Source organism: Triticum aestivum, chromosome 5B, assembly GCF_018294505.1.
Source record: "Triticum aestivum cultivar Chinese Spring chromosome 5B, IWGSC CS RefSeq v2.1, whole genome shotgun sequence".
In the NCBI taxonomy this organism is placed as follows: Eukaryota; Viridiplantae; Streptophyta; class Magnoliopsida; order Poales; family Poaceae; genus Triticum; species Triticum aestivum.
In genome coordinates, this window is record NC_057807.1 from 215,514,456 (window position 1) to 215,541,250 (window position 26,795).

The window sequence follows — 26,795 nt, forward strand, 5'->3', positions numbered from 1 at the left end:
GCATGAACAAACTCGGCATCACCACTTTATGCCTCATTGTAGGTACATTGTGCTGATGCGTCCACTGTTGCATGTCCTTATACCAACCTTTTGCTGTTGTTAATGTAAGGGCGCATGTAAAATGAAGTGATCACACTATTACCTTAGGGACATGTCTAACCAGTGTTATTGTTAATCTAATGCCTCTAGTGATAAGATGCAATTAAACTGTGTTACAAATGGTACTCCTGCTGTTTTCCCCAGTATGATAAGTAAGTTGCTCCTTTACGCTGCTGAGTGTCCTGGTGTCCCCATGGTCCCATGCCCTTAAACCAACTCTTTAGCTGCTGTTGATTTACTGTATCTCGTAAACAAGTAATGCCACCATTAAAGTAATCCCATATTTGACGAATGCCAATGTTGATCGTAATGCTTCCGGTAACATGAAGCATTGCTGACATTTTAAAATTTCTATTGTCCTTGCATGATTGCCATGAACATAATTAAGATGCTTCTTTTCATTTCGTGTATGTTTTGTATATTCTTATTGACCAACAACTATTTACTTTCTATCTTTTTGTGTAGATAGGGATATCCATTTCACCTTGTTGCTATTGTGACCTTTTGGTGAACTACACAAAACACTTTTTTTGGAATGAGTGTCTTGTGCAGTTCAACTAAAATGTCACGTGGGCAACATCTCTCAATTTTGGTGGAACTGCACAAAATGGTGATTAGAGTTTCCAAAATCTCCGTCAAGTTCTGCTGGTAATCTTGTGCAACATTCTATTAGCCTTTGCAAGATGATCCATCACTGTCACCACAATGGCACTTTATTTTAGTGGAACTGCACAAAAGGATAAGCAAATCATAGTTGCACCTTACATGAGTCGGACAGCCAACCTTAATGTTCCTCAATTTTAGTGCAACTACTAAAGAAGAACCTGCCAGCTCACGAGAGCAAGTACTTTGCTAGTTGAATGATGCAATATTTGCTTCATTTCAGGTAAACTGCAGAAAAAGGCGCATGAATTGAATCATGGAACTCCAGGCAGGCCTCATCCGAGTGGAGCTGCAGGTTGAGTTCAAGGAGTGCCACTATTATAGTAATCATGCTCTTCTTGTTTGTGCTGTGCAAATAGGAATAATCAACTACAGATGTTGTGACGATCAAGAGCATTCGCCAAGTTCTTCGGTTGTATGACACGGCTAGCCAAGATGGATTTAATCCCGATATTCACTTTATCAAAAGGCTCTCATGGGTTGGTTCTGAATCTTGCAAGTTGGGAATCAATGAGATGTGTAGGCATATTTGTTGTACTTATTATTTGAATCTTATTTGATGGTTATGAATCTTGCAAGCTGGGAATCAATGAGATGTGTAGGCATCTTTGTTGTACTTATTATTTGGATCTTATCTTTTGGTTCTGAATCTTGCAAGCTGGGAAACATGGCATGATGATGCAGAGGACAACAACGATAACAAACAGTTCAAACTTGGTAGTATTATCTGTGTAAAAGTGCGACAAATGTGCTAATCGTGTGCGTCCTGAGAATAATAATTCTAATTGTTATGCATGTTGATCATGTGGCACTGATAGAACGAGCCAATGCGTTGCTTGTTTTAAGTATAAATTTATATTAAAGCTAATTAAATTTAAGTAAAGTGACCACTAACTCATGTTATTACAGTACCAATACAGACCCGCTCGTGAACCGACGTGTGGCCGGAGTAGGTTTCTTAATGGAGGCATTTGAATGCGCCAAGGGTGCATCTTCTGTCGGGCGTGCAACAGGCGAGGGAGGGGTAGTAACTGTTGTCACCTGTACACACTCAGTTTATTGTTGAATCTAGTTCCCTGAGAGCTGAAAAATGAACTGATGCCGCCACCTACCCACTCGTTCATTTAAAGAGACTCCAATGGCGATCCAAGGGGTGAGACTGTTGGATATGGACTTTAGCAAGGAGTTCCCCTCTGAGTTCGCCATTCAGTCCTATGGTTGCACCAAGTTGAATGTGATGTACACCAACGATCCGGACTTAGTGAAGCTCTGCCTCGCCGAGTTCAAGCAGTACCTACAGGACGAGAAAGCACAAGGTCGTAGGACCAGACCTTGTGCCCATCCATTCATCTCCTGACAGGGACCAGCAGATCGCCGTTGCCCAGGTATGTGTGCGGGACGAGGTTCTCATCTACCACTACTGTAGGGCCATCAGAGGTTCTGGAGCATTCACCCGTTTCATCGGCAGCGCTGACTGCACCTTCGCTACGTGGAGAGAAGGAAGAACGCGACGATTCGGCCATCTAGTGCAACAAGCTTGTCGACATCCAGAAGCAATACAAGATCATCGGCAACGGGCAGGAGAAGGACTTCGTGGTTGACCTCGACGAGACCATCATCGCCCCCCGATACGCCAACATCAAAGAAGACAACAATACCAAGGACCTGAACACGTGGGAGGTACCTCTGAATCTAGCCTACATAACCTACGCGGCCAAGGATGCATACGCATGCTATGACATGTACAGGGGGATCTTGGACATGAAGCCGTGTCTGCTTCCCGTAACCGACGAGTACACGGACAGCCGCAGCGTCATGATCAAGCGTGCCAGGAAGGTCTAGATGTTGTACTTTATCTGTTTATAAGCACCTTTATCATCTGAGTGTTTCATGCATTAGCCTATGTGTCGTAATTATCTGTTTTGTCCGAAATATTTCTTTTAAGAACCCATTAACCTGTTTGCTTTTTTAGTGGCTATTTGCTTATGTATGTAACTAGTTCACTTGTCCATTAAAAAACTAGTTCACTCGGCTGCCGTGCTTTGAATCTCCTTCCTCCCAACATTCCCCTTCTCAGGTGGACCCAGCAGGTCTCGTACACAAACATATGGGACCAACCACCCATCCATTTGTATTTCTTTATTTTGTTCAATCTTTCGTCCTCTTCCTACACAGCGGCTGGCCATCATAGCCTATGGCATTGGACAGGCCATCCCTCTACTCCCACACATTGTCCGGCGGTGGCAGCTCCATCGGCCCACCCTGCACCCGAACAAGTCAACCCTCGTCCTCCCCTCCGCCCGCGTCTTCCCCCGCTCCAGTTCGTTCGGTCCGAGGACTCGACGTCGTCCTCCGCCTTGGTGCTCTCGTCGCGGTGCCGCCGTCTGTCATTCTGAACATGGTCAGCAAAACAAAAGGAATCGGGAGACAACTGTTCATCAAGAGGCTGGCAGTCCCGGGCCCACCAGATCCATGGCCTAGGTTTGTTGTTTAACATGGGCAGCCCACGACATGTATCAACATTTTTTGGATCCAGCAGGTATCAAGTGGCCTCTGGGCCTCCCAACCTAGCTTGTCTATAACATCAGCAGCCCAGACGACGCATAGCTCAGTTCTATTTTTCTATAAGAATGCAAAACTGATCCTATGTTTTCTATGAGAATGCAAAACGGAACCTATATTTATATCTTATTTTATTACACACATATATATAATAGAAACAACAGAAGGTTCAGTTAAACCCGTCGTTCATCCAACCATTTTATAGACCTTCCCACTTCCTTTATTTTTCATTTTCATTAATCCTATATCTGAATTTTCTCCCACTTTCTTTTCCAATGTAAACTAAGTTTTCTCCCATCACTCTTCCCTAGAGCCAACTCAACTGTCCCATGTCTGGCCTAAAAAATAATAATACCCCACGGACTATTAACTCATCAAATTAAAATGATATTTTATTTCGTAAGTTGAAAGTTCTTACAAAATAATAATAATAATTGTTTATATATAACTTGGCAAGTTAACTCCTAGTGATTGTGTACATAAGCTTGCAAAGATTTTACTGACCAGTGCAGTAATAGACGTGCAATCATGTGTTTATGTTTTTATAACATTTCTCCGTCAAGCCCAACATGATATTTTCACCCAGCCCAGCAACTCCGCGGATTTCGAGAAAAATGCAAATGGGCTTTAAATTCTACCATATATATAAACGGGTTGCATAGATGCTACATCATTGTTTCACCCAGCCCAGCAAGTGGACTAACAAAACAAATGGACTGGTTGACATGTGGGCCAGTCGGTCGAAGCCTAAGAAGGCATTGGATTTACATCCAACGGCCGGCATTCTTCTTCAATCTCTCATCTTCTTCCCCCAGCGCTGCCAGGACCGCTTGCTCCAGCCTCCGGCGTCCAGCGGCATTGTTTTGCGCGCCGCAGCGAAACGCTACCCTGCCGACGGCCATGCCATCCCTCCACTCCGCACCTCCTATTATTCTCTGTCGAGTGTAGGCCCACCCCACACCCGAACCAGTCAAGTTTCCCACTCCTCTCCGTCTGCGACTTCACTGCTGCATCTTCCCCATCTCTGGGTCATTCTAGTCTGGGGCCTCGTCGTCTTCCACCGCCTCGGTGCGCTCGGCGCGGCGTGGTCAACATAAAAGAGTCGTCGGAACAGGACTGTACGTGGAGAGCCTGACGGCTGGGACCCACGAGGTCCATGGTCACACGCAAGGAAAGTTCATCCTTATTAAGCTGTTTCCTCCCCCTGACAGCTAGGACCCACCAGCTGTATCTTCGCACGGAAGGAAGTGCCTCCTTGTTATGCGAAAAAAATCATTCCTCCCGATGACAGCTGGGACCCGGCAGATTTGGTGGATGACTTGTGGGCCTACTAAGCAGACGTGTACACAGGGCTTTGTCAACTTAATCAACAAATGATTCTAGCAGCTGGACCATTGGATGTTAATCCAACAGCCGTGCTCCTTGTTCAACCTTTGTTCTTGCTCCTGTCTCCCATGGGCAGCAGTGCTGCCGCGCACCCGAACCCGCCAAGTTTCCCACTCCTCTCCATTTGCAACTCCACTGCGCATCTTCCCCATCTCCCGGTGAGGGAGTCCTGGACTAAGGGGTCCTCGGACAGCCGGACTGTATACTTGGTCTGGGCTGTTGGACTATGAAGATACAAGATAGAAGACTTCATCCCGTGTCCGGATGGGACTCTCCTTTGCGTGGAAGGCAAGCTTGGCGATTCGGATATGTAGATTCCTTTCTCTGTAACCGACTTTGTACAACCCTAGCCCCTCCCGGTGTCTATATAAACCGGAGGGATTAGACTTCTAGGGTTTAGCCACAACAATCATAACCTCATAGGCTAGACTTCTAGGGTTTAGCCATTATGATCTTGTGGTAGATCAACTCGTGTAATAATCATATTCATCAAGATCAATCAAGCAGGAAGTAGGGTATTACCTCCATAGAGAGGGCCCGAACCTGGGTAAACATTGTGTCCCCCGCCTCCTGTTACCATTAGCCTTAGACGCACAGTTCGGGACCCCCTACCCGAGATCCGCCGGTTTTGACACCGACATTGGTGCTTTCATTGAGAGTTCCACTGCGTCGTCATCAGAAGGCTTGATGGCTCCATCAATCATCTACAGCAACGCAGTCCAGGGGGGATTTTCCTCCCTGGACAGATCTTCGTATTCGGCGGCTTCGCACTACGGGCCAACTCGCTTGGCCATCTAGAGCAGATCGATAGCTATGCCCCTAGCCATCAGGTCAGATTTGGAAGCCTGAATTTTGTGGCCGATATCCGTGGAGACTTGATCTTCGATGGGTTTGAGCCCATGACGGCTGTCCCCGTCCACCATGATGAACACGACCTAGATCTGTCATCTGGCCATGCACAGGAGATAGCACCTGTGACCGCCCTGGCCCTAGAGCCGGAGCGGACTGCATCATATGAAGACGGGAAGCTTAACCCCGCCACGGAGGCCGCAGACTCAGCGGCGCTCGAGCCGCACACAGACCCAACATCGAGCTGGGCTTGTGTCACCGGAACCTCGGACTCGTCTCCGGCCATGGGTTCCCGACCGCGTGCATCTGCACCCGTAGAATCTGATTGGGCGCCGATCTCGGAGTTCAGCTCCACGGACATCTTTCAGCACTCGCCCTTTGGCGACGTGTTAAACTCATTAAAATCCCTCTCCTTGTCAGGGAACTTTCAGCCGAACTATGTCTGGCTCGAATGGGAAGCGGACGGTGAAGAACTTCATTTCCCACCCACCACCCACTTCATTGCCACCGTCGAGGACTTAACCGACACGCTCGATTACGGCTCCGAGGACATCGACGGTATGGACGATGATGTCGGAGAGGAGCAAGCACAAAAACCACCACCTTTAGGGCAGTGGATAGCTACATCGTCATATGATATATACATGGTGGACACACCAAAGGAGAATGAGGCCGGCGGCGATAATAGCAGGCCTGTCGATGAACCTCCTAAGCGTCGGCGTCCCAAGCGCCGACCTCGATCCGGCAAAAATAAAAATAGCAACATTGTCATGGACGACGATGATAATCTGAACCAAGCCGAGGACCCCGCAGACCCAGCACTGGAGCAGGGCGTGCAAGAGGACGGCGAACACAGTCCGGAGATGTTGTTTGACCACAGCGATGCCGAAGATAGCAATTATCAACCTCTCTCTGAAGAAGAGATCGGCCTGGGCGATGACGAATTCGTCATCCCAGAAGAACCATTAGAACAAGAACGCCTCCATCAAAGGCTTATCGCCACTTCAAGCAGCCTGAAGAACCAGAAGCAGTGGCTTAAAGCCGCACAGGATACGCTCAATGACAGATGGAATGAAGTGCTAGACGCTGAGGAAAAATACGGCGGTAATCACCAAACAAAGAGCTATCCTAAACATAAGCTGCTGCCCGAATTCGACGACGAGGCTATTGTGCCTATCCTGCTGAAAAACAATATGGCTGACAGGCCAGACTGACCACCTCGCGGTTGAGACAGGGCGGCTAGCAATGCCGTACACAAGCCCGCACCCCCTCCCCGTAAAGGAAGGAAGGTTGCGGCCCAGGACCAGAAACGCGATCTACGTGAAGACCTTGACAAAAAGCTGGCAAAACCAGGTCCATCTATGGATCCCGGGAATGTGCTCCTACACGGGATCATGATTATCAAATGAAATATGTCGGCCATTTACCAACTTGGAACCAATACCGAACATTACAACCGTCGGACCCAATCCACGACACAGCCAGATACAGGGGTGCCGTACACCCCCTGTGCTTCACCGATGAGGTGCTGGAACACGATTTTCTAGAAGGGTTAAAACCCATGAACATCGAGGCATATGATGGAACTACGGACCCTGTGGTTTGGATAGAAGACTTTATTCTTCACATCCACATGGCTCGCGGAGATGATCTCCATGCCATCAAATATTTACCCCTCAAGCTAAAAGGACCAGCTCGGCACTAGCTAAAAAGCCTCCCTGAAATTTCCATCGGAAGCTGGGAAGAACTTGAGGATGCTTTTTGGGCCAATTTCCAAGGGACCTATGTCCGTCCCTCGGATGCAGACGATCTAAGTCACATAATCCAACAACCCGGAGAATCAGCCCGAAAGCTTTGGAACCGGTTTCTCACTAAGAAGAACCAAACCGTCAACTGTCCAGACGCTGAAGCCTTAGCGGCCTTCAAACACAGTGTCTAGGACGAATGGCTAGCCAGGCACCTTGGCCAGGAAATGCCAAGGACAAAGGCAGCCTTAACAACACTAATGACCCGCTTTTGCACGGGCGAGGACAGCTAGTTAGCCCGTATCAGCACCAGCGGCCCCGGGACATCCGAAGTCAGGGATGGCAATGGAAAACCACGATGCAACAAAAACAAATGTCGGAACAACGATGAAAGCCCAGAAAATACAACGGTTAACACTGGATTCAGGGGATCCAGACACAGTCAACGGAAGAAGCCACTTAAAGGCAACAAAGACAGTCCATCCAACCTGGATAAAATCCTAGGCAGGCCCTGCCAGATCCACGGCACTCCCAAAAAACTAGCCAATCACACCAACAGAGAATGTTGGGTCCTCAAGCAGGCCGACAAACTCAACGTTGAACACAAAGGGAAGGGACCTCAGAGCGAAGACGAGGACGAACCTCGCCAGCCGAACACGGGTGGACAGAAGAAATTTCCACCGGAGATCAAAACAATGAACATGATCTATGTCAGTCACATCCCAAAGAGGGAGCGCAAACGCGCACTCCGAGACATCTATGTTGTTGAGCCCGTCGCCCCCAAGTTCAACCCATGGTCGGCCTGTCCGATCACCTTTGATCGCAGGGATCATCTAACTAGTATCCATCAAGGGGGTTCAGCTGCCCTAGTGCTCGACCCAATAATCGACGGATACCACCTCACTCGATACCTCATGGACGGCGACAGCATTCTCAATCTGATATATCAGGACACTATCCGCAAGATGGGGATAGACCCGTCAAGAATCAAGCCATGCAACACTACCTTTAAAGGAGTTATACCGGGCATGGAAGCCCGCTACATGGGCTCTCTAACATTGGATGTTGTATTCGGCTCCCCCGACAACTTTTGAAGTGAAGAACTTATCTTTGACATTGCTCCGTTCCAAAGTGGCTATAATGCACTACTTGAAAGAACGGCCTTCGCCCATTTTAATGCAGTCCCGCATTATGCTTATCTAAAACTCAAAATGCCTGGACCACATGGTGTCATCACGGTCAGCGGAAATACGGAGCGCTCTCTTCGTACAGAAGAATATACGGTGACTCTAGCAGTCGAAGCACGAAACGGCCTATTCAAGCCGAGCAGCTCATCGGTCTTTAAGATCGCAGACACAGCTAAACGTGTTCGGCGCACACGTCAGTGCGGCAGCTTAGATAAACCTGAGCTCGATTAGCAGCTACGCCCCCATCGACCGCCCAATAAGGAGACAACACATGTGCCACGTATACATAAATATACACTCAAAACCCCTTGGGTGGTGACGGGAGAACACTGCATGCAAAAAGTCCATAGTTTGGCTCGACCCAATTCGGACTCCAGAAGCTATATTTCAAAATTCATTAAAGCAAACCAGCTTTACTTACGGCCACACCAGATTCTTTTACCTGGTTTCTTCCTTTTTTACAGATGGCCATCATACTATACCCTTCAAGGACACTTCACAAGGGAGACAAAGGCGCGGACGTGCAGCATGGCCCCGTATTAAGGTTTCTTTTTTAGATTAAGACTGTGTGTAAACCTTTTTTATCTCTTGTAGTTTTATACTTTCCTGGCATGTAAAATGTCCAAGAAAGATATCGGCATTATCTGTAAACATACGACTCGCCGTACTAAAGTGGATGTTATAGAAGCAGCCCCGTTCGTATTGTGTTTTGAGATTTATGCTCTCACCACCTGCGCTCTTTCCCCATGTCGGATTGCCATAGGTGCCTTGATACCAGGGTCTATCACCAGGGGCTGTATTCAGCCCAGTGTATATTGAAAAGTCCGGACACCTGTAGGGAATGTTCGGCGTCGCGAGTTTGGCCTTATATGCATCAGCTCTGAATCATGTCTTTGGTCAATAGTTGGGTTGCCCGGCTCCTGTGCTTACCGATATGTCTCCAACGTATCTATAATTTTTTATTGTTCCATGCTATTATATTACCCGTTTTGGATGTCTATGGACTTTACTTTACACTTTTATATCATTTTTGGGACTAACCTACTAAACGGAGGCCCAACCCAAATTGTTGTTTTTTTCCTATTTCAGTGTTTCGAAGAAAAGGAATATCAAACGGAGTCCAAACGGAATGAAACCTTCAGGAGCGATCTTTTTGGAACGAATGCAATCCAGGAGACTTGGAGTGGACGGCAAGAAGCAGCCGAGGCGGGCACGAGGGTGCAAGGTGCGCCCCCCACCCTTGTGGGCCCCTTGTGGCTCCCCTGACCGACCTCCTTCGCCTATATATACCTGCATACCCTGAAAACATCCATGAGCACCACAAAACCCTATTTCCACTGCTGCAACCTTCTGTACCCATGAGATCCCATCTTGGAGCCTTCGTCGGTGCTCCGCCGGAGGGGGAATCGATCACGGAGGGCTTCTACATCAACACCATAGCCTCTCCGATGAGTTGTGAGTAGTTTACCACAGATCTTCGGGTCCATAGTTATTAGCTAGATGGCTTCTTCTCTCTCTCTCTCTCTTTGAATCTCAATACAAAGTTCTCCTCGATCTTCTTGGAGATCTATACGATGGAACTCTTTTTGCGGTGTTCGTCGAGATCTGATGAATTGTGGGTTTATGATCAAGTTTATCTATGAGAAATATTTGAATCTCCTCTGAATTATTTTATGTATGATTGGTTATCTTTACAAGTCTCTTCGAATTATCAGTTTGGTTTGGCCTACTAGATTGATCTTTCTTGCAATGGGAGAAGTGCTTAGTTTTGGGTTCAATCTTGCGGTGTCCTTTCCCAGTGACAGCTGGGGAAGCAAGGCACATATTGTATTGTTGCCATCGAGGATAAAAAGATGAGGTTTATATCATATTGCTTGAGTTTATCCCTCTACATCATGTCATCTTACTTAATGCATTACTCTGTTCTAATGAATTTAATACTCAAGATGCATGATGGATAGCGGTCGATGTGTGGAGTAATAGTAGTAGATGCAGGCAGGAGTCGGTCTACTTGGTGCGGACGTGATGCCTATATACATGATCATGCCTAGATATTCTCATAACTATGCACTTTTCTATCAATTGCTCGATAGTAATTTGTTCACCCACCGTAATACTGTAGCGACCAGACCTCAAACAGTCTAGTCTCTATGCATCAGCGTCATCCCTGGATCGGTAATGCTGACACGCACAGTACTTGAGGATTTATAACAGAGTTTCAATCACACACTTATTACATCGAATGTCTAAAAAAGAGAACTTATTACAATAATATGGCTTAAGGCCATCTAAAAACGATAACAGCGGAAGGCTTGGAAGATAAAGCAAGTCCATCAACTCCAACGGCATAGCTGAGTGAAAGACAACGACCTATGGCACCTTACTCATCGTTTGAAAAATCTGCAACATGAAATGTTGCCGCCCGAAATGGGTCAGCACATGGAATATGCTGGCGATGTAACACATAGAGTAATGAACAGAATGAATGCTATCACTACATGCATATATGGCTGGTGGAAAGCTCTATGGTTACAGTTTTGCATAAAGCCAATTTTTCCCTACAACAAAAGGAATAAATTTTATTTAACTATCATGGTGGTTGTTAAACATTGAGAAGGTTCCTCCAACTCAATCCCAATTAAACATCATCATTAAACCCAACAAATTAAATTTAGAGTGATGAGATCAACATGATAATCCAAGAACCAGATACTCAAGATGTCCATAACCAGGGACACATCTAACCGTGATTAGTTTGTACACTCTGCAGAGGTTTACGCACTTTTCCCCACAAGAGTCGAACACATCCATGGTCGGAGATACGAGACACAATCTTTCTCAAGCATTAACTCTCTACTCTGGGTAGACAGTACCACCTACAACCCACTACATCTGCTAGTCTACCTCTTCAAGAGCTTCACGCAACTTACTCACCCATGCCAGAGCCCATATTGGATTGTGGCTGCACACGGAAGTTTCTAGCATGAATAATCTTATGATCCTTTGAGCCTGGGTGGCGAACCGTAGGATGATCACACGGGTACTCCGGGATATCCTAGGATGACACTAGATTCTCTAGGTGCCCTGACAACCACTGCGTTCTCCAGGGTGCCTCAAGCAATCCACCCAGATGTGTATTTAAGTAGCCACCTTAAGTTAACCATTAATCAACAATACTCACATCTGTCATGGATACACTCACCCGAACCACGTCTACGAGCATAGCATAGCAATATAAGCATAACGTAGAAATAACTCCCAAAGGTTTGATAATAAGCAGGGCAATAGGTTCTACCTCATCATCTACTTCCCAAAACCCACATGTTAATCAGATCCTAACCATGCAATGTTTGAGGGTTGATCTAATGCAATAAAACTGGGTAGTAAAATGGTATGATCAAAGTGTTACTTGCCTTGCTGATGATCCGCAAAACCTAGAGACTCGTAGTAGCACGCTTTGCACTCCGGGTACTCTATTGCAAACAAACAATAACTTACATAAGCACTCAACTAGAAGCACAGGTAAAACTAAAATAAGAGATCTAACCAGAAAGTTCAACTTAAGAACTCCGGTTTGCAAAAAGAAACAAATTAAACGGGGCAACAAAACTCAAACTGCAAAAGAAACAAGATCCGTTTACTAATCTGGACTGAAGTCAAATTTTACAGTACCAAAATCTTGTTCAAGTTGTTTAAACAGAAAGAGGGCTTCGAGACGAAGATCTAGGCCCTTGAATCGCCTGATTCCGATAAACGAGAGAAAAGATAAACTAAAATGAAGATCAAGGCAGAAATCACAATTGAAAATAATCACGGAAAAACCCTGCAAAAAGAAAAACTGTCGAACAGGCTAACGAACGAATGTTCGCTGTCTGCGGCTAACGGGTGAACATCGTTCGTTTTCGTTAAAACGAACGTACGAACGAGTGTCCGCTTTTTAACTAAACCAAAAAAACCGAACCGATCTAATAGAAAAAAGATCTAGGTTTTTTTCGAAATAAAACCGAACGGTTATTCTAAAAAAAACGATGAACGGCCGCCGGCAGCGGCGGCGTATACCTCCGGCGAGGTCCGGCGGGGCGGTGGCAGCACGGCGACGGGAGGCGGCGGCGCGGCAGGGGTGAAGATGCCCGACGGCAGCGGAGCTAGGCGGCGACGGCGGCGGCTACCGGCGGCGGGGTGCGGCGCGGATGAGGTGGGGCTGCGGTGGGTGGCGGCAACGGCTATTTAAGAGGGGGGCGACGCGAGGCTTGGGGAAGGGGCGTCGGGTCGGGGTCGGCCTTGGGAGGCGTGCCCCGGCCGGACTCGGCCTCGGCGGCGGCGGGGACTCCCTCAGGCGGGGAGGCGGCAGTGGCGCGGGCTTGGCCCGGCTCGGCTGGGCCTTTGGCCCAGTCGGGCTACGGAACTTTTTAAAAAAAATCCACCGAAGGGAAAAATATCCTAATAAATAAAAGAAAAATCTAAAAATGCCAAAACAAATTTTCACAGTCTAAATGGAATATTTAGAACAAGGTGAACATTTTCTTGCCCTAAAAATGCAATTTTGAAAACGTGCAATTTTTCTAATTCAAATAAAATACGAATAAAACTCCTATAGAGTAGAAAAGGGAGAGGAGTCAGAAATGAGAAGAGAGTAGTGATCTAGGGTTTTAGCTTAGTGCACGTGTCCTACAGTCGGCGTGTGCTCTGATACCATCTTGTAGCGACCAGACCTCAAACAGTCTAGTCTCTGTGCATCAGTGTCATCCCTGGATCGGTAATGCTGAGTACTTGAGGATTTATAACAGAGTTTCAATCACACACTTATTACATCGAATGTCTCAAAAAGAGAACTTATTACAATAATATGGCTTAAGGCCATCTAAAAACGATAACAGCGGAAGGCTTGGAAGATAAAGCGAGTCCATCAACTCCAATGGCGTAGCTGAGTGAAAGACAACGACCTATGGCACCTTACTCGTCATTTGAAAAATCTGCAACATGAAATGTTGCAGCCCGAAATGGGTCAACACATGGAATATGCTGGCAATGTAACACAGAGAGTAATGAACAGAATGAATGCTATCACTACATGCATATATGGCCGGTGGAAAGCTCTATGGCTCCAATTTTGCATAAAGCCAATTTTTTCCTACAACAAAGGAATAAATTTTATTTAACTATCATGGTGGTTGTTAAACATTGAGAAGGTTCCTCCAACTCAATCCCAATTAAACATCATCATTAAACCCAACAAATTAAATTTAGAGTGACAAGATCAACATGATAATCCAAGAACCAGATACTCAAGATGTCCATAACCGGGGACATGGCTAACCATGATTAGTTTGTACACTCTGTAGAGGTTTGCGGACTTTTCCCCACAAGACTCGAACACATCCGTGGTCGGAGATTCGAGACACAATCTTTCTGAAGCATTAACTCTCTACTCTGGGTAGACAGTACCACCTACAACTCACTACGTCTACTAGTCTACCTCTTCAAGAGCTTCACGCAACTTACTCACCCATGCCAGAGCCCATATTGGATTGTGGCTGCACAAGGAAGTTTCTAGCATGAATAATCTTATGATCCCTTTGAGCCCGGGTGGCGAACCGTAGGATGATCACACGGGTACTACGGGATATCCTAGGACAACACTGGATTATCCAGGTGCCCTGACAACCACTGGGTACTCCAGGGTGCCTCAAGCAATCCACCCAAATGTGTATTTAAGTAGCCACCTTAAGTTAACCATTAATCAACAATACTCACATCTGTCATGGATACACTCACCCAAACCACGTCTACGAGTATAGCATAGCAATATAAGCATAACGTAGAAATAACTCCCAAAGGTTTGATAATAAGCAGGGCAATAGGTTCTACCTCATCATCTACTTCCCAAAACCCACATGTTAATCAGATCCTAACCATGCAATATTTGAGGGTTGATCTAATGCAATAAAACTGGGTAGTAAAAAGGTATGATCAAAGTGTTACTTGCCTTGCTGATGATCCGCAAAACCTAGAGACTCGTAGTAGCATGCTTCGCACTCCTGTTACTCTATCGCAAACAAACAATAACATACATAAGCACTCAACTAGAAGCACGGGGTAAAACTCAAATAAGAGATCTAACCAGAAAGTTCAACTTAAGAACTCCACTTTGCCAAAAGAAACAAATTAAACGGAGCAAGGAAACTCAAACTGCGAAAGAAACAAGATTCATTTACTAATCTGGACTAAAGTCAAATTTTACAGTACCAAAATCTTGTTCAAGTTGTTTAAACAGAAAGAGGGCTTCGAGACGAAGATCCAGGCGCTTTCGCCTGATTCCGATAAACGAGCCAAAAGATAAACTAAAACGAAGATTAGGGCAGAAATCATGATCGAAAATAATCGTGGAAAAACCCTGGAAAAAGAAAAACTGACGAACAGGCTAACGAACGAACGTTCGCTGTCTACGGCTAACGGGTGAAAATCGTTTGTTAAAACGAACGTACGTACGAACATCCACTTTTTAACTAAACCGAAAAAAAAAATGAACCGATCTAATCTAAAAAATAATCTAGGTTTTTTTGAAATAAAACCAAACGGTTTTTTTAAAAAATGACGAACGGCCGGCGGCGGCGACGTATACCTCCAGCGAGGTCCTGCGGGGCGGCGGCGGGGCAAGGGCGACGGCGGCGGCGCGACAGCGTCGAAGCTGCATGGCAGGGTGCGGCGGAGCTAGGCGGCGACGGCAGCAGCTACCGGCGGCGGGGTGCAGCGCGGACAAGGTGGGGCTGCAGCGGGTGGCGGCGGCGGCTCTTTAAGAGGGGGCGGCGCGAAGCTTGGGGAAGGGGCGCCGGGTCGGGGTCGGCCTCGGGAGGCGTGCCTCAGCCGGACTCGGCCTTGGCAGCGGCGGGGACTCCCTCCCGCGGGGAGGCGGCGGCGGCGCGGTCTTGGCCCGGCTCGGCTGGGCCTTCGGCCCAGTCAGGCTCCAGAACTTTTTAAAAAAAAATCCGCCAAACGAAAAAAAATCCTAATAAATAAAAGAAAAATCTGAAAATGCCAAAACATATTTTCACCGTCTAAATGGAATATTTAGAACAAGGTGAACATTTTCTTGGCCTAAAAATGCAATTTTGAAAACGTGCAATTTTTCTAATTCAAATAAAATAGCAATAAAACTCCAATAGAAATAAATTTGATTTTAATATTTTTCCTCCAATAGTTCTTTATTTTGGAGAAGTCGTTTTATCTCCATTCTTTTATTTTCGTATAAGAAATATGCAGAGAGAAAAAATAATTAAAACCAAATGATCCTCTTTCCAAAATTTGAGAAAACTCAAATATGAAAATATCGAAATCCTCAACTCTCTCCGTGGGTTCTTGAGTTGCTTAGAATTTCTAGGATCAACCAAAATGCAATAAAATATGCTATGCAATAATGATCTAATGTATAACATTCCAAATTGGAAATTTGAGATGTTACAAATAGTTATGCTATCTCTATCATGTCTCACTTTTGCAAGTGGCAGTGAAGGGATTGACAACCCCTTTATCGCGTTGGTTGCGAGGTTCTTGTTTGTTTGTGTAGGTATGAGGGACTTGCATGGAGCCTCCTACTGGATTGATACCTTGGTTCTCAAAAACTGAGGGAAATACTTATGCTACTTTGTTGCATCACCCTTTCCTCTTCAAGGGAAAACCAACGCAGTGCTCAAGAGGTAGCAAGAAGGATTTCTGGCGCCGTTGCCGGGGAGGTCTTCGCTCAAGTCAAGACATACCAAGTACCCATCACAAACTCATCTCCCTCGCATTACATTATTTGCCATTTGTCTCTCGTTTTCCTCTCCCCCACTTCACCCTTGCCGTTTTATTCGCCCTCTCTTTCCCGTTTGCCTCTTTTTCGCTTGCCCTTGTGTGCCTGTTTGCCCTTACGGCTTTGCCTAAGAACGCTGATCTTCATCTTAGAAGGTTGGAAGAGATCGAAATTAATGTTAGAAGCTTTATGACTTTACAATTTGAGCATAATAATTTCTTTAGAAATGACTTTAAAGAACAAAAAAGCTTTATGGAGTACATGAATAAAGAGCTTGATGATATGTCTAAGGAATTTTATGGTCTGAATTCCCAGATTGCTCGTCTTGAAAAAACAATAGCCCAAATTTCTAATAAGAAGCCACCTTAGTTAATAAGATGGCTGCAAAACCAGAAGGGTTAGGGGAAAATAATGATGAAGATCTAAAATTTATTGATGTGTCTCCTATTAAATATTTGTTTTGTAATATGAATCTTCATAATGATGGGACTAGAGATGAGTCAACTTTAGTTAAAAGGCGTCCAAATGATTCGGAGTTTTTAGATCTTGATGCTAAATTTGGTAAAAGTGGGATTGGAGAGATCAAAACTTTACATAGCAATGAACCCACTATTATGGATTTCAAGGAATTTAATTATGATAATTGTTCTTTAATAGATTGTATTTCCTTGTTGCAATCTGTGTTGAATTCTCCTCATGCTTATAGTCAAAATAAAGCTTTACCAAACATATCATTGATGCTTTGATGCAATCTTATGAGGAAAAACTTGAATTGGAAGTTTCTATCCCTAGAAAACTTTATGATGAGTGGGAACCTACTATTAAAATTAAAGTTAAAGATCATGAATGATATGCTTTGTGTGATTTGGGTGCTAGTGTTTCCATGATTCCAAAAACTTTATGTGATGTGCTAAGTTTCCGTGAATTTGATGATTGCTCTTTAAATTTGCACCTTGCAGATTCCACCATTAAGAAACCTATGGGAAGGATTAATGATGTTCTTATTGTTGCAAATAGGAATTATGTGCCCGTAGATCTTATCGTTCTTGATATAGATTGCAATCTTTCATGTCCTATTATTCTTGATAGACCATTCCTTAGAACGATTGGTGCAATTATTGATATGAAGGAAGGAAATATCAGATTCCAATTTCCATTAAGGAAAGTCATGGAACACTTTCCTAGAAAGAAAATCAAATTACCTTATGAATCTATTATGAGAGCCACTTATGAATTAAATGCCAAAGATGGCAATACTTAGATCTATTCTTGCTTTTATGCCTAGCTAGGGGTGTTATACGATAGCTCTTGTTGGGAGGCAACCCAATTTTATTTTTGTTCTTTGCTTTTTGCTCCTAGTTAGTAATAAATAATTCATCAAGCCTCTGTTTAGATGTGGTTTATGTTTTAATTAGTGTTTGTGCTAAGTAAAACCTATAGGATAACCTATGGTGATAGTTAATTTGATCTTGCTGAAAAATAGAAACTTTTGCACGCACGAGAATAATTTTAATAAATCACAAAAACATGATTTTTAGTTGATTCTTTTTGAAGTAGATCAGTAGAAAAATTTACTAGGACTTCCTTTTTGGTAGGATTTTTAGAGTTCCAGAAGTATTCTAAAGTTACAGATTGCTACAGACTGTTCTGTTTTTGACAGATTCTATTTTTTGTGTGTTGTTTGCTTATTTTGATGAATCTATGGCTAGTATCGGGGGGTATGAACCATAGAGAAGTTGGAATACAGTAGGTTTAACACCAATAAAAATAAAGAATGAGTTCATTAAAGTACCTTAAGTGGTGGTTTTTCTTTCTTGCACTAGTGGAGCTCATGAGATTTCCTGTTGAGTTTTGTGTTGTGAAGTTTTCAAGTTTTGGGTAAAGATTTGATGGACTATGGAATTAGGAGTGGAAAGAGCCTAAGCTTGGGTATGCCCATGGCACCCCAAGATAATTCAAGGACAACCAAAATTCTAAGCTTGGGGATGCCCCGGAAGTCATCCCCTCTTTCGTCTTCGTCTATCATTAACTTTACTTGGAGCTATATTTTTATTCACCACATGGTATGTGTTTTGCTTGGAGCGTCTTGTATGATATGAGTCTTTGCTTTTTAGTTTAACACAATCATCCTTGATGTACACACCTGTTGGGAGAGACACACATGATTCGGAATTTATTAGAATACTCTATGTGCTTCACTTATATCTTTTGAGCTAGACAATTTTGCTCTAGTACTTCACTTATATCTTTTTAGAGCACGGTGGTGGCTTTATTTTGTAGATTGATCTCTCATGCTTCACTTATATTATTTTGAGAGTCTTTTAGAATAGCATGGTATTTGCTATGGTTATAAAATTAGTCCTAATATGATGGGCATCCAAGTTGGGTATAATAAAAACTATCATAGAAAGTGAATTGAATACTATGATCAACTTGATGCTTGATAATTGTTTTGAGATATAAAGGTGGTAATATTCGAGTCATGCTAGTTGGGTAGTTGTGAATTTGAGGAATACTTGTGTTAAGGTTTGTGATTCCCGTAACATGCACATATGGTGAACCGTTATGTGATGAAGTTGGAGCATGATTTATTTATTGATTGTCTTCCTTATGTGTGGAGGTCGGGATCGCACGATGGTTAACTCCTACTAACCCTTCCCCTAGGAGCATGCGTGTAGTACTTTGTTTTGATTACTTGTAGATTTTTGCAATAAGTATATGAGTTCTTCATGACTAATTTTGAGTCCATGGATTATACGCACTCTCACCCTTCCACCATTGCTAGCCTCTCTTGTGTCGTGCAACTTTCGCCGGTACCATACACCCACCATATACCTTCCTCAAAACAGCCACCATACCTACCTATTATGGCATTTCCATAGCCATTCCAAGATATATTGCCATGCAACTTTCCACCGTTCCATTTATTATGACACGCTCCATCATTGTCATATTGCTTTTGCATGATCATGTAGTTGACATCATATTTGTGGCAAAGCCACCTCGATAATTCTTTCATACATGTCACTCTTGATTCATTGCATATCCCGGTACACCGACGGAGGCATCCACATAGAGTCATATTTTGTTCTAAGTATTGAGTTGTAATTCTTGAGTTGTAAGTAAATAAAAGTGTGATGCTCTTCATTATTAGAGCATTGTCCCAAGTGAGGAAAGGATGATGGAGACTATGATTCCCCCACAAGTCGGGATGAGACTCCAGACTATATAAAAAAAGAGAAAGGCCATAAAAAAGAGAAAGGCCATAAAAAGGTCCAAAAATATAGTAAAGAGAGAAAATGAGAGAAGGGACAATGTTACTACCCTTTTACCACACGTGTGCTTCAAAATAGCACCATGATCTTCATGATAGAGAGTCTCCTATGTTCTCACTTCCATATACTAGTGGGAATTTTTCATTATAGAACTTGGCTTGTATATTCCAATGATGGGCTTCCTCAAAATGCCCTAGGCCTTCGTGAGCAAGCAAGTTGGATGCACACCCACTTAGTTTCTTTTTGAGCTTTCATACACTTATAGCTCTAGTGCATCCGTTGCATGGAAAACCCTACTCACTCACATTGATATCTATTAATGGGAATCTCCATAGCCCGTTGATACGCCTAGTTGATGTAAGACTATCTTCTCCTTTTTTGTCTTCACCACAACCACCATTCTATTCCACATATAGTGTTATGGCCATGGCTCACGCTCATGTATTGCGTGAAGATTGAAAAAGTTTGAAAATACTAAAGTATGAAACAATTGCTTGGCTAAAACCTGGGTTGTGCATGATTTAAATATTTTGTGTGATGAAGATAGAGCATAGCCAGACTATATGATTTTGTAGGGATAGCTTTCTTTGGCTGTGTTATTTTGAGATGACATGATTACTTTGTTAGTATGCTTGAAGTATTATTACTCTTATGTCAATATGAACTTTTATCTTGAATCGTTTGGATCTGAACATTCATGCCACAATAAAGAAAATTACATTGAGAAATATGCTAGGTAGCATTCCATATCAAAAACTCTGTTTTTATCATTTACCAAATCGAGGACGAGCAGGAATTAAGCTTGGGGATGCTTGATACGTCTCCAACTTATCTATAATTTTTTATTGTTCCATGCTATTATATTACCCGTTTTGATGTTTATGGGCTTTACTTTACACTTTTATATCATTTTTGGGACTAACCTACTAACCGGAGGCCCAGCCCGAATTGTTGTTTTTTTTGCCTATTTCAGTGTTCCGAAGAAAAGGAATATCAAACAGAGTCCAAACGGAATGAAACCTTCGGGAGCGATCTTTTTGGAACAAACGCAATCCAGGAGACTTGGAGTGGACATCAAGAAGGAGCCGAGGTGGCCACCAGGGTGCAAGGCGCGCCCCCCACCCTCGTGGGCCCCTCGTGGCTCCCCTGACCGACCTCCTTCGCCTATATATACCTCCATACCCTGAAAACATCCAGGAGCACCACGAAACCCCATTTCCACCGCCGCAACCTTCTGTACCCATGAGATCCCATCTTGGAGCCTTCGCCAGCGCTCCACCGGAGGGGCAAACGATCACGGGGGGCTTCTACATCAACACCATAGCCTCTCCGATGAGTTGTGAGTAGTTTACCACAGACCTTCGGGTCCATAGTTATTAGCTAGATGGCTTCTTCTCTCTCTTTGAATCTCAATACAAAGTTCTCCTCGATCTTCTTGGAGATCTATTCGATGTAACTCTTTTTGCGGTGTGTTTGTCGAGATCCGATGAATTGTGGGTTTATGATCAAGTTTATCTATCAGAAATATTTGAATCTCCTCTGAATTCTTTTATGTATGATTGGTTATCTGTGAAAGTCTCTTAGAATTATCAGTTTGGTCTGGCCTACTAGATTGATCTTTCTTGAAATGGGAGAAGTGCTTAGCTTTGGGTTCAATCTTGCGGTGTCCTTTCCCAGTGACAGCAAGGGCAGCAAGTCACGTATTGTATTGTTGCCATCGAGGATAAAAAGATGGGGTTTATATCATATTGCTTCAGTTTATCCCTCTACATCATGTCATCTTACTTAATGCGTTACTCTGTTCTTATGAACTTAATACTCTAGATGCATGCTGGATAGCGGTCGATGTGTGGAGTAATAGTAGTAGATGCAGGCAGGAGTCGGTCTACTTGTTGCGGACGTGATGCCTACATACATGATCATGCCTAGATATTCTCATAACTATGCACTTTTCTATCAATTGCTCGACAGTAATTTGTTCACCCACCATAATACTTATGCTATCTTGAGAGAAGCCACTAGTGAAACCTATGGCCCCTGGGTCTATTTTATATCATATAAGTTTCCAATCTATCTTTACTTTCCAATCTATATCATAAAAATACCAAAAATATTTATCTTATCTTATTATATCTATCAGATCTCACTTTCGCAAGTGGCTGTGAAGGGATTGACAACCCCTTTATCGCGTAGGTTGCCAGGTTCTTGTTTGTTTGTGTAGGTACGAGGGACTTGCATGGAGCCTCCTACTGGATTGATACCTTGGTTCTCAAAAACTGAGGGAATACTTACACTACTTTGCTGCATCACCCTTTCCTCTCCAAGGGAAAACCAATGCAGTGCTCAAGAGGTAGCACTTACTACCTTAGGTTCCGCTATATCGGCTAGGGTAGTAAAGGGAGAGCTACTGCGATTGTGCCCTGGCTCGTCCGGATGAGCACCTCAGTAGACAAAGCCAAAAACTGACTGTCATGATGTGGCGAGAGCTGGTCAACCACTCGATGACTCATCGGAATCTTCGTGATTCCCTCCATGTTAAATGAAGAACCGTCCTTTGGTCACGTATGTAAACGCACCGTATTCTGATAACCGCGGACATACCAGGGGCTATATAGTAGCCTCACCGTCAAACTCCTCTAGCTAAGTGAAAAGTGTTAAAGCTCTATAGTCCGATTGCCTAGTTCGCCGCACTAACACCTCCTTAATGGACCAAGATGTTGGGTCAAGTGTGATCAAGTGTTTTTCCGAACACCCCCGCGTTATACGCGAGGGGGCTGAAGCCGACGACTGCAAACTTACAGATTGTATATATAAAAAAAGACGGCCGCACAGGAGGCACCAAAACTTTTCGGGCAAAAAGTATAAAAACATAGCCTTAAATATATGATAATATTGTTATTACAATTTTGATACTCTTTACTCAAACATAATATTTTTTTGAGCACTAACCCTCTATCAAGCGGGCACCCTCTTGGACATCTTCAAAGTAATGTTCTGGCATGTTAAGGTCCTTGCCTTCGGGTGGACTATGTGTTGCAATATTGGTGGCCTTCATCTTCGTCCAGTACATCTTAACACGGGTAAGGGCCATCCGTGCACCTTCTATGCATGTTGACCGCTTCACAGCTTCGATACGCGGCACCGCATTAACAAGTTGCCGCACCAAACTGAAATAACTATTCGGAATGGGTTCAGTTGGCCATAGTCGGGCTATGACGTCCTTCATGGCAGTGCCGGACATATTGTGGAGCTCGGCCCACTGGGCCATCTATTCGTTCAACAGTGGACGCTTCGGCGTGTCAAATTGCGACCAAAATAGACCTTCTGCCGCATGTCCTTCTTGCATGTGGAAAAACTGATTCGCATCAGCAGTACTCTTCGGCAGGTCCATAAAGGCGTCTGGAGAACTCCACAGTTGATTAAGCGGCGCATACTTCGGATCGCCAAACTTAGTTTGCAATAAAAAGGGCTTACCAGCCGCGATCTCCCCAGCTTGTCGGATCTCCTCCCGAGCTGCTCTAGACTCAGACTGGGCTTCCTTCACCTCTTGTAAGGCCTTGTCAAGATCGGCCGCTTTGGCTTTGTTATCTTTCTCAAGAACTTGGCATCGGCCAGTGGCATCCTTCAGCTCAAGTGCCATAGCAGATATTCTCTCCTTGCACTGACGCCGAGCAATTTGCTCGGCTTTTAATTTGGCGGCTACCTTTTCGGCAGCCGCATTACTCATCCTGGCTTGCTCCTTGGCCCGGGCAAGTTCCGCCAAAGGATTTCAACTGCGGAGGCACTATCTGCAGTTATGCATATACAAATTCTCAGTATCACGCTCATTTTATAATACTAGCATGTACTGAATGCCCCAAAGACATACCCTTCGCCTTGTCGGGCCGCCTGTTAATAAGCGTGATGTCATCATCCGCCACATCAACTTTCTGCTTCAGATGTGCTACCTCGGTAGCTTGGGCAGTTGCCACGGATGTAACAACCTGTGTTTCAATTAGTCAGATCATTTCCTGGGCATATATTTTTGATACTCTGATCGCATCCCTTTGGATGTCAATCAGAGTCTCAGGGGCTACTACCTATACACAGGTGCAATTTGTGCTTACAATATAATTGAAATTACACTATGTACCTCGAAGCCTCTTAGTAGGCTAGAAAAGGCTTCATTCAATCCGCTTTTCGCGGACCGAACTCTTTCAACCACCATACCATTGAAGGTACGATGTTCCTTTGAGACAGAGGCATGTTGCAATATGTCCATCAATGTATCCGGCGCTTTCGGATCTGGAACAGGTTGCGTCGTCCCTTGGACATTGGATAGTCCGGGACTTTTGTTGTTCCCTATAGGGGCCACACACCCCGGACCCTGGGCGGCCGAAGTACTACCTTCGGCCTCGGTCTTCACTGCGCCTTGCGCCACTCGCAGTTTAGGAAAGATCCTCCGGGATGACACCTCGGCGTCATCTGCCTTATCTGGCAGGGAGATCTGTGGAGGCGTCTCACTCTCCATCATCTCCGAAGAAGATCCCCCGAAGAGGAGGACTATTGTAACGCCCTGGACACACCCACCGGTGGTCGTTACTCCTGGCGGGATCTAGACTGGCCCCACAGATCAATACTAGTCTTTTCTGTGCACTTTGTCCTCACTCGTGCGCACCCGGGAGCAACTTCCCGGTCGGTCACTCATCCTGACACTACTCCAAGCTAAGCACGCTTAACTTTGGAGTTCTGTCCGAATGGGCTCCCGGAAAAGAAGGAATTCCTTATTGATATGAGTAGTCTATCATCCCTAATAAGCCAGGCCATCACATACACCCCCACTCAGAGGAACCGACATCCTCGTCGGGCCACAGGAACGTTCCCTCTTGGCACAAACGTCTGTGCTTCCAGTCCGGTACATGTGCCATGTCAGGTGCCACGACGGGTCACAAATGTCATGAACAACATGACCACGCACCTGTCCGCAACCATCCGTGTAACCGCGAGGGTCGGCTCTGATACCAACTTGTAACGCCCTGGACACACCCACCGGTGGTCGTTACTCCTGGCGGGATCTAGACTGGCCCCACAGATCAATACTAGTCTTTTCTGTGCACTTTGTCCTCACTCGTGCGCACCCGGGAGCAACTTCCCGGTCGGTCACTCATCCTGACACTACTCCAAGCTAAGCACGCTTAACTTTGGAGTTCTGTCCGAATGGGCTCCCGGAAAAGAAGGAATTCCTTATTGATATGAGTAGTCTATCATCCCTAATAAGCCAGGCCATCACAACTATTGAGGAGGGCTGCGTGCCGGACTGCAAACATGTGTTTAAAATATTACCCTTACAGCCAGGAAAGAACGCGACATGTTTAAAAACACCCTAATTCACTTACGATTCGGCTAAGGGCTTATCTTTGAGGGGTGACTGCATGTCAACATCACCCCCTGACTGGGATACCTTCCCCCGCTTAGAAGCTTCTCTCTTCGAGTCTTCAGAGGCGGCCCTTTTCTTCCCACGAGGAGAAGGGATGTCAGTTCGCCCTTTCCTTCCACCTTTGGAAGTGGAAGTTCCAATCTCCCCGGACAAATTGCCTGGTGTGCCTCCAGAATGGAGGCCGCCTTGGGCCTCTTCGTCCTCCTCCTTATCTTCCCACGCCGGCACTTGATATGGTGCCGGAGCCAGCATCCTTGTTAACACCGGATCGGCAGAGTCTTCGGGAGGTGGAGCCGAACACCTAATTCTCTCCACCTTCTTTAGCCAGCCCTGGCCAAGGAAAGTTTTATTAGTACATTGTTATGAGGCATCTGACAAAACTATGTTCAGGAGTTGAGTGCTTACCGGAGTATCTGGATGATTGCAGTCAAGACCAATGTCTTCTGTAGTGTCCGGCCACTGTTTTCGTGCGCCGAAGAACAATTTCCACATCTCTCTGAGCATCGTGCCAGAGAGGTGCTGAAGAGTCCGTGGACCTTCCGGATTAAACTCCCACATACGGAGAGGGCGTCGCTGACAGGGTAGGATCTGGCGGACTAGCATTACCTGGATTACATCGATGAGACCGGTGTCCTTCTCAATGAGGCTCCGAATGTGGCTTTGCAGCGTCTGCACTTCATCAGTAGATCCCCAGTCCATCCCCTTGTTAATCCATGATGCGAGCTGTGGCGGAGGGCCAGACCGAAACGCAGGTGTGGCTGCCCGCTTTTTACCGCGGGGTTCGGTGATGTAAAACCACTCCCGTTGCCATATGTCAGAAGTTTCTGCGAAGGAGCCCTTCCGCCAAGAAGAATTGATGAGCTTGCTTATTGAAGCGCCTCTGCACTCCATTTGTTTCCCATTGATTACCTTTGGTTTCATGCTAAAGGTCTTAAGCCATAAGCCAAAGTGTGGGGAAACACAGAGGAAGGCCTCGCATGTGGTGATGAACATCGAGATGTGGAGAAAGGAGTCCGGGGCTAGATTGTGGAAATCTAGCCCGTAATAAAACATGACCCCTCGAATGAAGGGATGGAGAGCAAACCCAAGCCCTCGGAATAAGTGAGAGATAAATACGACCCTCTCATTGGATCTGGGAGTAGGAATAACCTGCCCTTGAGCAGGAAGCCTATGGTAAATTTCCGTGGTCAAGTATCTTGCCTCCCTGAGCTTCGAGATATCTTCCTCTGTGACAGAAGAGGCCATCCACCGGCCTTGAAGGCTGGTTCCGGACATGGCTGGATGCTCGAAGCGGCTGGATTGGCCCTTGAGTGTTGGAACTTGAGGTGGGAGGTAGAGGGAAGAACTAGCGTGGAAGAAAGAGGACAGGCCTTAACCCCTTTATAAAGGCAAAGAATATCAAGCGTCCCCTCCATGGCCTTAAAACATGCCTATTCCCGAGGAATTATGCCAACAGAACAGTTGGGTTACCCACGCCCATGTTGATGAAAATCCCGTAATAAGGGGACACGATCTATGCTTTGACAAGACGTGCCAATAAAAACCGCCCCCCGAAACGTGGAGTGGCAGGCTAGAAAACAATTCAAAATAATGGCCGGGTAGTGACGTAATATCGTGCTGCCAAAATTGTCAGTGGATTGGACTCGTAAATATTATACTCTCTACGGTTGATTGTGGAACTTGTTTTGCAGAGCCGGACACGATTCTTGTGTTCGAGATCTACTTTGAAGTAATCGGAGAAGGAACCCGCCTTGCAATGTCGAAGACAATCTGCACGCCAAACTCATCGTCATTGAAGCCTGGTTCAGGGGCTACTGAGGGAGT